Source organism: Lagopus leucura, unplaced genomic scaffold, assembly GCF_019238085.1.
Source record: "Lagopus leucura isolate 7727_CA_CO unplaced genomic scaffold, USGS_WTPT01 Super-Scaffold_100002, whole genome shotgun sequence".
NCBI classification, from domain to species: domain Eukaryota; kingdom Metazoa; phylum Chordata; class Aves; order Galliformes; family Phasianidae; genus Lagopus; species Lagopus leucura.
In genome coordinates, this window is record NW_024962263.1 from 51,969,493 (window position 1) to 51,982,188 (window position 12,696).

A 12,696-nucleotide genomic window follows, 5' to 3' on the forward strand; every position below is an offset into this window, starting at 1 on the left:
ATCTGTCTCACGTCAGAGGTAGAAGGCTGAGCCTGAGAGCCAGTATCCGCAGACAGCCCCTCAGAGCCCATGATGGGGTGTTCACATCCCCACACTTCCTCCTCTGCAATTTGCTTATCACAACAACACTGAATGTGCTGAAGCTCAGACAGGCAGTAGTCACCAGAAGGTGATAAACATTTCCCCACCATTCCCGCAGTCAGCCATTAGAAGCTGGCATTGTTTTCTTTGATTAATCAGCAAACTAAGCAGTCAGTAACACTGTTCTTAGTGAAGTATTTTAGAGGAGCCCACTGTGTCCAGCAGTGCTTTGGAGATTGTCCCAAAGGGCTGTGTGATCTCGGGGTAAATGCAGAAGGCCCATCTAGTCACATCCCTGTGTGACTGACTGTAGGAAACCTGCTTTAGCAGGGAAGTTGGTCTTAATGATTTCTAGACATCTCTTCCAACACCTCTATGGTTCTGTGGTCATTCTTCCCTTTTTCAAGGTTACACAGCAGAAATTAGCATAATGTGTCCAGTCCAGCTAGCATATGGTAAAGCAAATAACAGCAAAGTATAAGACAAAGAATGGGTGACCTCTGTTTGAGACAGCAACTTGGAGTTGATACTACAAAGAAATCAGAGAAAAAAAAGCATCAGTCCTGGGCAACTTCTGTCATTTTAGACTACCTAGAAAGATGAAGGGAATGAAGCTCATACTTCTATAAGTAATTAAAGTCACAAGATGTTTTAGAATTAAAGAGAGCGTATGGAACTCTGGTGAGATTTTTTTAACAGCAGTGAAAAAGTTTGTGGTAATTTTTAATGGAGCTGCAGGGGGCGCAACAAGAGGAGTGCTGTTAAATACACTTCTGAAATGGCGTTCAGCGTTTGAAAGCAGGAATACTACAGGGAGGGAAAAAAAAGAAAGGACAAAAAACTGCTGTGAACTGTCTCCTCTAACAAACTCAAAATCTGTCTTCTGTCACTCATAGTATTTAAGACCCCACGACAGAGGATGGATAGTGCCTGTGTTCTGAATACCACTAAAGCTAGAATCCCTCAAAGGAATCTTGCTTCAAAATCATCACCAGTTGTTTATTTTAGTCTGTTACAGACTACAAAAAATGAATCTGACAAACGTTGAAAGATGATACAGTTCAAACTTTATATATTCAGGCCAGGACTACTGGCAGGTTGCTAAATTTTACCAGCACTGAAACAGAAGCATTTCAATCACCTCAAAATAGTTTCAGGGTACTCTCATACTAGCTTTCCACCCCAGTGTTGACAAAACTCATAAAGCAATACATTTTAAAGATGAATAATGTGAGACAATTATTTTCATGATCATTAAACAGTGCAATAGGGAAGCATATACACAGCAAAGGGGAGAGTATTCTGTTCCTCTAAGGTGTTAAATGTTTTGTCAGAGTAATCCCCTCTGCAGTGTTAAAATTGGTATTGCCACGCAGCTAGAGGAAGAAATACCAGCTGGTACATTTTTGAACTCCTCCTAGATGCTGAAAATAATTAAAATAACAACATTTAGCAAAGGACAGAAGTAAAGTTAACTGCTAAGTAACAAAAGTAGCAGTTCTGAGATTCAGTTCAATTCTCACTTAGCCTGAAGCACTACGTATCTTGTTTGATTTGGCAAAATAAAGCTGAGGGCCACGTTCATTTTTCCCTCGACCTTTTAGACCCATACGTTTGGGATTTGGAGTTCATGTTTACTTCTTACTGAAAATGAAAACCAACTGTGGTCATAGTTAGTATATAGAACACAAAAGAAATAGGGAATGATCTGTGCTGTATAATTATATGTAGCACATATTATATATAATTGAATTAGAAAATCCCAAGTCCCTTAAGAAATTACCCCACATAACCTGATTTTCCTTCTTTTAAACACTACAGACTTGTATGCCTAGTACTCATCTGAAGAAATGTACACTATAGATTCATTCTAGCTCTAGGTGCAATAGTATAACTGTTTTTACAATAAATACCATTGAATATTCACAGTCAATATTGCTTCCTTTGTTCAAGCCAACAACACTGAGAGCAATGAAAGAACCATATTTGAAGGATCAAACATGCAGGATAGACATTTAGAAAGAATCTGCTAACTGTGATTAGAATAGTCTTGGATTTAAATCTTTCTGCTTTGTTATTGTAAAGGTGAACGAATGCCTGCAGAGGAGGTGGATGCCTCCCTGGAGACACTCAAGGTCAGGCTGGGCAGAGCTCTGAGCAACTTGATCTACTTATAGGTATCCCTGCTCATTACAGGGCATTTGGGCTAGATGACATTTAAAGGTCCCTTCCAACTCACGATTCTATGACTTTATGAACAGTCTTGAATATCAAATATTAAAAACTTAAGAGATAATTCCTAGTATAGCTAAAAATTCATAACTGCTTGACTCAGTATTTTCTAGTAGTTTTTGCTATCAGATTGCTCTTCTCTGTTCCTCAAAACATTTCAATTTTATGTAGCAAATATAAATTTTAGAGAAAACTGATACACTCTTAAGGGTATTTAATTAAAACAACGGAGGGAAGGACAAATTAGTTTAAGACTAAGGTATGACATCTCAGTTCCTCTTGACCTTTTTTCTAAACAAAATCTGACTAATTCTTGTGTAATTACTTTGCCCATTAATGTTACCTATGTACCTACAAACAATGCTAAATGATTTTAATGCCTGTTTAAGAATCTCTGGAAATAATATCTGATATGTCTTGAAATGTCTGCATTCACATTCTATTCCTGAAATTATTTTTCTCTGTTTATTCAAGAAGGATCAGTTTTAAATTTCAATGTCTTCAAAATTATTAAGACACTAATCAGTTTTGTAAAACATCTAGAAGTTATTGTGACAATAATTTCAGTGCACAAAATATTAAGAATATGCAGATTTTGAAGACATAGTAGAAAAAAAATTAATGTTCATGTCTCTTTCTATAGGTAAATTAGTTTGAAGATAAATAAAAAGGATTGTGTAGCCCCTCTGATAAATAAAAAGGGAGAGCTGGCAACAGCAGACATGGAGAGATAATCAACAAGTTTGTTTGCCTAGTTCTACACTGAAAGTTAGGCTTTCCATGTCTCTCACATCCCTGAACTTCAAAGGCAGGGACTGCGGGAAAAAAATTTCCCTGTCTCTGTTGAGACAACCTACTCTGAGACTAAATCTGCAGAGCCTGATGACATTCAATCCAGGGTCCTGAAAGAACAGGCTGATGTAGTTGCCAAGCCACATCATGTTCAAAATGTCACAGCTATCAGATGAGGTGCCTGGCAACTGGGAAAGGAAAACATTCCTTGCATTTTAAGAGTAGAAAAGAGGACTTGAACTACAGATAAGTGAATCTCATGTCTGTGCCTGAAAAGATCATGGAAGATCCTCCTGGGAAGATCCTCCAGAATGCTGCGTTAAGGCACATTCAGGACAAGAATGTGATCTTAGACAGCCAGAACAGCTTCAATAAAGGACAGATCAGAACACAGTAGGTACAACGGATAGAATGACAACCTTATGGAGCTGTGAACATTTGATTATGCAGGTTATTCAACATGTGTACAAACTCATTTCTCTGATACTCTTAGGCGTTGGTTTTTGTTTTTTGTTGGTTATTTTGCTAATAATAATTAAGCTTGCTTACAGTTTTTTGGAGAACATGATTTTACACTGGGTTGATAATATCTTAGACTCTTGTTCTGAGTACAAAATATACATCATGAAAATACAATGGGGGAAACGGCAGGTACCATGTTTAAACTATTATGAAAACTGAAGTAATTATAGACTGCTGAGTAAAAGGTTATAAACATGTAAATAAAATACACTACTTTTAAGTAAAGTCAATCTGGTATAGAAATTTCACTTATTTTTTATGTACATTATGGTGGTCTCACTGTATGGAGATGCAAGATTTCCTTGTAAACAAAAACAGATGCAAAGCGTTAACTGTAATAAGTAAAGAAATGAAGGTAAAAAAAATTAAGCATAAAACATTTAAACTGTCATAATTTTCAGAAGAGCATCTGCTTCTCTGCAAACTGAATTAAAAAAAAAAAAAAGTTACTGTAGGAAAGAAAAAAAGCAGAGTGAAAGTGGATGAAAATATAGATGAATATGCTGCAAAAAAATAAGGTGATTTTGATACCTCTGAAAGAACAAGAGGAACTATTGCTCACTTCTCAGTGTGCTTTTTTTGGTACGAATGCAAGCTAAGGTAGATTTTTTCCATCAAACTGGAAGAACAGTTTGAAGCCTTTGACCTATATGAATAACTCCTCAAATCTTTTAACTGCAGATGAAAATAATGATCACCCTTCCTAATCCAGACAGATCAGTCTTCTTACACTAGCTCCTGTACTAACTTGATTACTGGAACTCTTTCATTTATTATTTACATCTTCACATTAACTTTTTATTTGTACATTCAATTCTAACTGATTTCATGGAAATAAAAGATTTGGTTTAAATTTCGTAATTCCATACTCATCCCGTTTACTCAGGTTAGCACAACATATTCAGAACTGATTTCTTTCATTGTCACTACATGAGACTAGTTAAAAAAAGTACAAAGATAATTTGAAAGGTTTGGCTCTGCTTGCAGGTAAAATCTTGAATCATTAAAATAACTACTTTGTACGGTATTAAATGAAGGAGTTTTAGTTGTATCAAATCATTTAAAGGTAGCTATTTTACTCTCTTGACAAGTAGAGTCTGAAGACTGAAATTTGACAATTTGTGCTAATTAATTTTACATTTGAGATATATTTGTACAAATAAACTAGGCAACTTACATATACATGGTATAATTTATCTTGTTAAATAAAAACATTACATACTGTTGGATCATAGCGATCAATGCCTTCAAAAGAAAAAAAAAAAAAAATCAAGCCACTGATCTTTCCAAATGTTCCTTGGAAATGGTTGGGTACATCTAATGCAATTAAATGTACAACGATCTTGATGATGGGAGAGAATTTCAATAAATATTGTCATATAATCCTGGTGACATACAGATTATGGATCAGAAGAAAACACGATCATTGATTTTAAAAAGTGGTGTATTCAATCTGTACGGATTTTAGTCTTCTATTTCTTCTAAATTAATCCTTACAATTCTACTGCATATTGCTAATTTTTTAATAAATACTGAAAATAAAGCCTTAACTTTAAAATCAGGAAAAATTTGTGTATTGGGACCTTGTTATGTGACATTGTCACCTTTGCTGATGAAAAAAAAATTTTTCTTTTTTTAAATGAGAGATCAGCAGTGTGTGCCATACTCATTACACATTATTTAAGTTTTGGGAGAAAATCAAAACTACTATATCTTTCCTGAAAAATTATTGGCATGAATATATATATTTTTGATAAGGTACATAGATATTTTCCATCCCAATGAAGCACTGCCGTAAAAGCAATTTTTAAAAGCTAGATTTATACCTACAATAGCAAATAATATGCCCCATGAGAAGGAGATACATTAAAAAAAAAAAAAAAAAATCAGCTTGTATTGAGGAGAGGATTACATTAATATAAAGTTCAGAGAGAAATGGATAGTTTTGAGTTAGCTCTAGTCTTGTCCCATTATAACTCGAACTCATTTAGTGTAGTCCTGGTTTGCCTTGTTAGGTTTTATTTCATTTAAAAATTCAAATCCTGCTCCAAATTCTCTGATGTGAACCAAAACAAGGTAAACAGGGACAACTAGGAGATACTTTCAAACATGCTGATTCAAACTAGAAGAGTAATATAAAAATATCTAAAAGAAAGTTGGTCATGTATATCACCGTAATATAAATCTCTTGTAAGTGCAGCGTCATTTCTTATGTTTTCTCAGGAATGGACCACACTAGATGGTTGTGTGTTCTAGTGAATTGAAAAATAATAAACATGTTTATTTGTTCATCAGACAAAAAAAAAATGTCTGTAGGGAAGAAATATGCCAAATTTGGTGGATAGTAATTTTACACCCAAGCACAGTTTTTAAAAGAAAGTTGCAGATTGCAAGTAAGTGTGTAAAACTTTAAGTTGATTTATACAGGTGTGATACACATGTGTGCAATGTTTAGACTGCACATATATCTGACATATATATTATGCAAGTATAAACGAGAATAAACACAGAATATCCACAGTCTGCATGTTCAGCCATCTCATGATCTTTTGTTCTAACATTTTTGTACATCTTCACATCCTGTTCTGAAGTACAGGATTACAGGTATTTTAAGAAGACGGTGAAATTGGTTATTTCCACAAGTTCAAATTTCAATAGACTTCCTATTCAAAAGTCTATTTTTTTTTCCTGTGGCTTTACAGAATAAGGTAGAAGTGTGATGCATTCTTCATAAAGTGAACTTGGTTATTTCCATTATATTGCAAAAGCATTTTTCTAGGTAACCTCTTTATGTTGTAGAAAGAAAAAGTATGACAGGTAAGTTCATAATGTAAGTAGATTTGAGAGTTTGATAGCAAGAACTTTTACTGATAAATTTTACTTGATTATATTCATCTGCTGTTTTTCATAACCCTTTTCTTATAAAAGAACTTAAATTCAGTCAACCTACATCCAGTTAGAGAAATGAAGATTTCCACTGCATTCCACAAATGACAGAGAACATAGTACTAAGAGAACTACAGGCTGCAGTCTGATAGCAATGACACTAAATGATATGCTATGCTGGTTAAATAAATCATTCTTCAATTAGAACCAATTAGACAAAAAAAAATGGACAGATGCATATCTTCTGCTGCAATTTATACAACCATCTGGCCTTGTATTTTCCAGACAGAAGTTTCACATTAAGTTCTCATACTGAGATTCTAAGGTATTTTAAAGATTTGTATTTTGTTTTTTTTTTTTTTTTTTTTTTTTTTTTTTCCAGGTACCTGTGAGATAGATGAAGTACTCTCAGCTCTTAAGTTTGTTGATGACTAAGGAAAACTGAAATTTTACATATCATGACACTGCCAAATAAACCCTTAATAAATTCGTTCCTTTAAAGGCTGTGTTACAATTAATGAAAATAATACCTTAAAAGCCATTTTCAGAAAGTCAGAATTCCACAACTCAGCAAACTTTAATGATACAGTTAAGGCATAACATTTTTTTTTTTAAGTCTTCCTTTGCAGTTAGAAGCTATCTTTAACTTTAATCCATAAGACAGTTTCTCACACTTATCTTTTTACTATTGCAGGACAGCTTGCGAGAAACCAATATTGTGAAGCAGAACAAGAATAAATATACTAAGATTAAAGACACTGAAAATTCAAGTAGGGATTACAGTAGCACAAATGGAGATTGACAACATCAAGCAAAACAGTCAGTAACACATGGGTGTGTTAATAAAAGAAAGTTTTAAAAATCTGGAAGGCATATATAGACTGAACTGAAACACATCACAAGATTTATTTTAGCTGAATAATCCTGCACATGTGTAAGTAGTGGGTGACAACACAAAGTTTCTAAGAAATCTACAGAAAAATATTGCTCCTTTTATGAAAACTTACAGCATGACTTCAGAGATGGACAGAATGTTTCCAATATCATTTTGGTAATTTCTTATCAAGAAAGATGTTAATTTCTGATAATAGATCTTAGATCTTGCTATTTCAGTCTTTAAATATCTGATTTACAGATCTGAAAGTTGTGGTGTGAGAAAAAGAGAAAGTTATCACAATAGGAGATGAAATGCTTTTCTTTTTTTTTTTTTTCCCCACTTTTATACAACTCCCCAGTGCAATCTGTTTATATTTTCATATTAACCACATAAGAATCTCCTTCCATTAGCTCATTAGTGCAAAACCTGCCTCATTGGCTCAAAAATCTGTTCAGTTTTCCCTCTTATATTTTTATCTCTTCAAACTCTCTTGAAATCTTTGTGTCTTCCTTCATGCAATTCCAGTTTCTCACTGGTTTACCTCTGGGACATTCTGAAGACTTCTTTCATATAATAAGCCTACTGCTTACATAACCCTGGATGATTGCAAAGTTACTAGGCCACACACTTGTGTGCAATAAATCCCATGAAATCAGCTGCACCAGATTACATGCAGAATAGAGGGGGCTAAAATTTGAGAATGGGGCTAAACTAACTCAGGACCCCAAATCATAAACTGGTGAGGTGGATATTTTCTGGAGTGTAATCTGGGATAGCCTATAGTTTATGTCTTCTTCACACAAACTCTCATAATTCAAGATAGATATGTCTACTTCCCAAAAGCTGCCACTTCCAAGAAGAGGTCCTACTGAAATCAGGAAAACATTTATCTACTTGAGTTTTCTGCTTCCTTGTTATGACTCCAGTTGCTGACTTGCTGTCACTTCAAACCAGCAACTTCCTTATGAAAGGAACAGGAATGTTCATAGAGGAATGAAAATCCTTGTCAGTATTACCGTTCTTCCAGCTGCAGAAGAGGACAGCAGGCAGTGACAACCACCTTGCTATTAAACATAATGTATGCTTTCCAAATTCCACCCTAATTTACTGAGTCATGTAAGGTTCACATCTTGCTTCACATAGTACATCAGGTTGGAAAAGACCTCCAAGATCATCCAGTCCAGACATTTGCCTATCACCAATATTTCACCACTAAACCACGTCCCTTAGTACAAGATCTAAATGTTTCCTCCAGACATGGTGACACAATCACCTCCCTGGGCAGCTCATTCCAGCATCTGCACTACTCTTTGGAAGAATTAATTTTTCCCAATATCCAACCTGAACCTCCCCTGACACAACTTGAGGCCATTCTCCCAGGAGGCTGAATCCCACCTCATCACAAGTTCTCTCAAGTAGATGTAGAGGTTTCCCATGAACTTCCTCTTCTCCGGAAGAAACAATCCTAATTTCCTCGACTATTCCTTGTTGTGCTTCAGAGCCCTCATCAGCTTTACTGCCCTTCTTAGACACACTTCAGGGCCCTGATGTCTCTCTTGTAGTAAAGGGACCAAAACTGAATATAGCATACAGTACTTCAATTATTACAGTTTGCAGAAAACCACGTGCTTCATAACAACAACTTCTGCTCTTAATTCTTGAAGATGCAGTACCTTGTACTTATCACTTTATGTTTCTTCATCTTTCAGTTGAAGCTTGAACCTCAGAGTTATTCCCTTTACCTGTGCAAGATACTGTAGGGCACCTGATTTAGCAGGGAGGCTGGACCCTTCTAACCTATGTAATTCTGCGATTCTGTAATTCCTGTTGCCCTTCTATGGAAGATCATTTAAGAGCCCTGTGAAAGCTTGCAATCTATATAGAATCTATCATATCTATAAATAAATAAATAAATATGTAAATATCTCTATTTACTGTGCCAATCAGTATGTTCACAGGGTAGCTTCAAATTTATGGTAATGACCTGTAACTCAAAAACAGCTTGACTAATTTTCTTCTCACTTAACAAAATAAAATAAAATAAAATAAAATAAACCAGGCAAACAAAAACCAACCAACCATTCATCCAAACCATCAATTTAAAAGAAGAAAGACACAAAAAAATGATGTTAGGAGTTATCTTGCAAACTAGGTAGCTAAACAGTATTAAAACAGTGAGAATCCAGCCTAAGTCAAATAGCTCCAAACTGGCCTTGAGTAAGGAGAAAGCTCATTTGTAATCCTAAAGTATATGCAGATATTAAATTATCTCTAAATTGCCACCAGAGGACAAATTGCTCATTCAGTATTATACATACTATAAACATCACAGTTGCAAACAACAATTATTATTAACTCTGGTAAACGATAAGCAATCTTCTTCATCTGTAGTTAACGTTCAGTGAAATTTAGCTAGGATAGTTTAAGGCTACTAATAGGAAGTAAACACTGAAAGGAAATTCATAGCAGGATATTTACCTTAGCAGAGAACCTTTAGCCATTTTCTCTGTTAAAGAAATTATATTTTCCGAAGTTTTTGCATGGAGGATTTTTCTTACTATTACTAGACAAAATACGTGGGTTCAGCACAAGCCTTTTTAACAGAGTGCTTGACAAAAATCCTGCAGTATTTTGAAGCTAAAATTACTTAGACAATGCTTTATTCACCCTCTTTGTAACTTACACACCTTACAACATTATGTAATATTTATTAATATGGTAAAATAGGTAAAGCAGCAATTCTACCTAACAATAAAAAAAACAAATACTTTTTTTGGAATTAGATATTCCATCTTCTACTTCCATTCCAGACTATGCAGCAGATCTTTGTAGAAATTGTTCTTTGGAAGGTTGCTATAGATGTAATATTCCTGGCGGAAGTTCGTTTTTAAGAAGACATCAGATTGGACTTGTTGGATGTTATCACTGTTATTTTCAGAGCATCTAATCCAAAGACAGCAAATTGCAGGGCTCTAGGATTACCAAAATTCAGTCAAATGGCTATATATAAAAAAATTAAAGGTATGGGCTGAGCAGTCAACATAATTAAAATAAAACATGATTAAAATAAAAACAGAGAATGCAGAGATATGAAAGGGTATAATTTCTTTTCATGCTAAATATATTTTGATTAATTTCACTTTTCTTTTAAAATACACTTTAGTTTTATGACCTTAGACAGTGGTTTTGGATAGAATTGGTCTTGCCTAATGCTGAAATACATTTTCAAACTGTAATTTCCAAATCTTAATTATCATTAAAATTGTTTCATATAGTTTTCATTGTTTTATTTATTTATTTTTACAATACAGCCATTGGCATGAAAAAATATAGAGTTAATTGTTCTACTATGACTATAACACACTGAGCACTGGGAAAAGCTGCCCAGAGGGGATGCGAAGCCTCCTTCTCTGGAAGTAGTAAAAATCTGCCTGGATGTGATCTTGAGCAACATGCTTGAAATGAGGAGATTGGAGTTGATGATCCCAGTGGTCACTTCCATCCTCAACCATTCTGTGACACCTTTCCTCTACTAGCCATTTGCTTTGCATTTTAAGAAATACAAATAAAGTTGTGGAAGGAAGAGTGCTTTTTTTGTTTTTGTAAAAGGCTTTTAAATTTCTTTCTTCCTGAATTCTGTTCATACGGTCTGCATATTGTGAAAGTGGCAAATAGCTTCTTCAAGACCCATTAGCATATAAATTCTTCCTGACAGTGACAGCACATTCTCACTAAAAATGCTCATATTTTTTCTCCTTTACATCACATTTTATGACATAATAATCAAAAGATAAAAGGATACATTCCAAATTTAAACTGCAGCCTACCACTAAAATCTTCACATCTCTTACACAAGGTATTATTGTTACACACTGTTTATTTCCGTTTTAGAGAACTTAAGAGATTGAATTTGAGTAGACCAGCAGAAAAATGGCTAATCATAGGCTCTAAAGCGAAACACAGCTATGAACACATATATAAACACTTATATTCAGCTATAGTGTCCCCTCTCTGCAGCTACAATATTTGCTTTAACCTATAGAATTGTTAATCCTGCTTAATCAGCAGAATGAATAATTTCTTCATCTACTCATAGTGAATATGCCAGAAAAGTTAAAGAAAAGAAGCTTTTACTTTACTTTATTTTTTCTTGCTGAGTCTTACTGAGAAAAATTGTGGCTTTTTAAAATTAAAATGCATTGCTTGACTAAGAGTAATCCATTCTTCTCTCAATAGAACCAATATTTTCAATCTCACAAAGAAAGAAGGAAAAAAAAATGCAAATTCTTAAAATATTCATGTACTCTTTAAAATTATACTGAATTATTTGCAATGTATCTTTGATATTGAATGTGCCCTTCAGAATCTTCAGCTGACCTGGAACAACACTTTTATTACTTTTTTTTTTTTTTTTTTTTTTTAAAGCAACAAATTCAAATATTAAGATACAATTTTATCAGCTTACATTCAGCAACTATGGTTCACTTCGTACAGCCCTGAAAATGTTTCAGCTTGATTCTGTTCTCTCAAAGGTACTGTTCTGAATGCTCCCTTAAGTCCTTCAGCACAATGGAAAGCTCTCAAAACTTCAGTTTTATTGTCATTATAAAACCAGCCTTTCATAGACACTGTAACCTTCTAAGCATGAAATAGTCCATGCTAAAGCCCCACGGTCCTGTTAAGAGCTAAGACTTTCATGAGCAATCTTATTTGCTATCTCAAGGTCTTCCACAGCTAGAAACAAAACAAAAAAATATTAGCCCACTTAATTCATCTATGAAGAATGTTTTTAAGAATACAAAAATTAGGATATCACACTTTGAAGGTAAATCTTTTAGCTTATAAGTTGTTACACATAAAAAAAATTCATGCATTTTTATTGTATAGATGAAGATACACTCAATTAGAAAATATACATTCTATATTTTAAAATATAAAAGGTAAGCGGCAATAGCATAATGAAAGCTAGGCTTCTAAAGTTCTGAATGCATAAGTAAACTTCATTTCATCTGTTCTTTGTAGTACTTTTCTGCTTCTGCTCAGGAGCCTGGAAAACCTTCCACCAGTAATTTTTCTTGTCAACACATTTTATATGTAAACAGATGAAAAGAAGTTCCAGAAACTTATTCTGTGCCTATAGTATACCACATAAAAAAAATTAACTAAATGCAATTTAATAGGAGGAAGTGCTGTTTTGCTAGGATGAATGTATAATAGATAGTAACATCCATAGGCTCCCATTCTCAAAGCTGTTGTATAAGAATATGAACTACCCCAACATTTTGCATTTGCCACTGAGCCTTTAC

At 34.2% G+C, this 12,696-nt stretch overlaps 1 long non-coding RNA gene across 1 annotated transcript; it reads left to right on the forward strand.

The window, feature by feature from the left end:
• Positions 1-3,337: 3,337 nt before the first annotated feature.
• LOC122179446 lies at positions 3,338-7,014 on the forward strand. The gene is made up of 2 exons (XR_006178690.1): positions 3,338-3,498; positions 6,896-7,014. It is a non-coding gene; the product is annotated as an uncharacterized LOC122179446 (long non-coding RNA).
• The last annotated feature ends 5,682 nt before the right edge of the window (positions 7,015-12,696 follow it).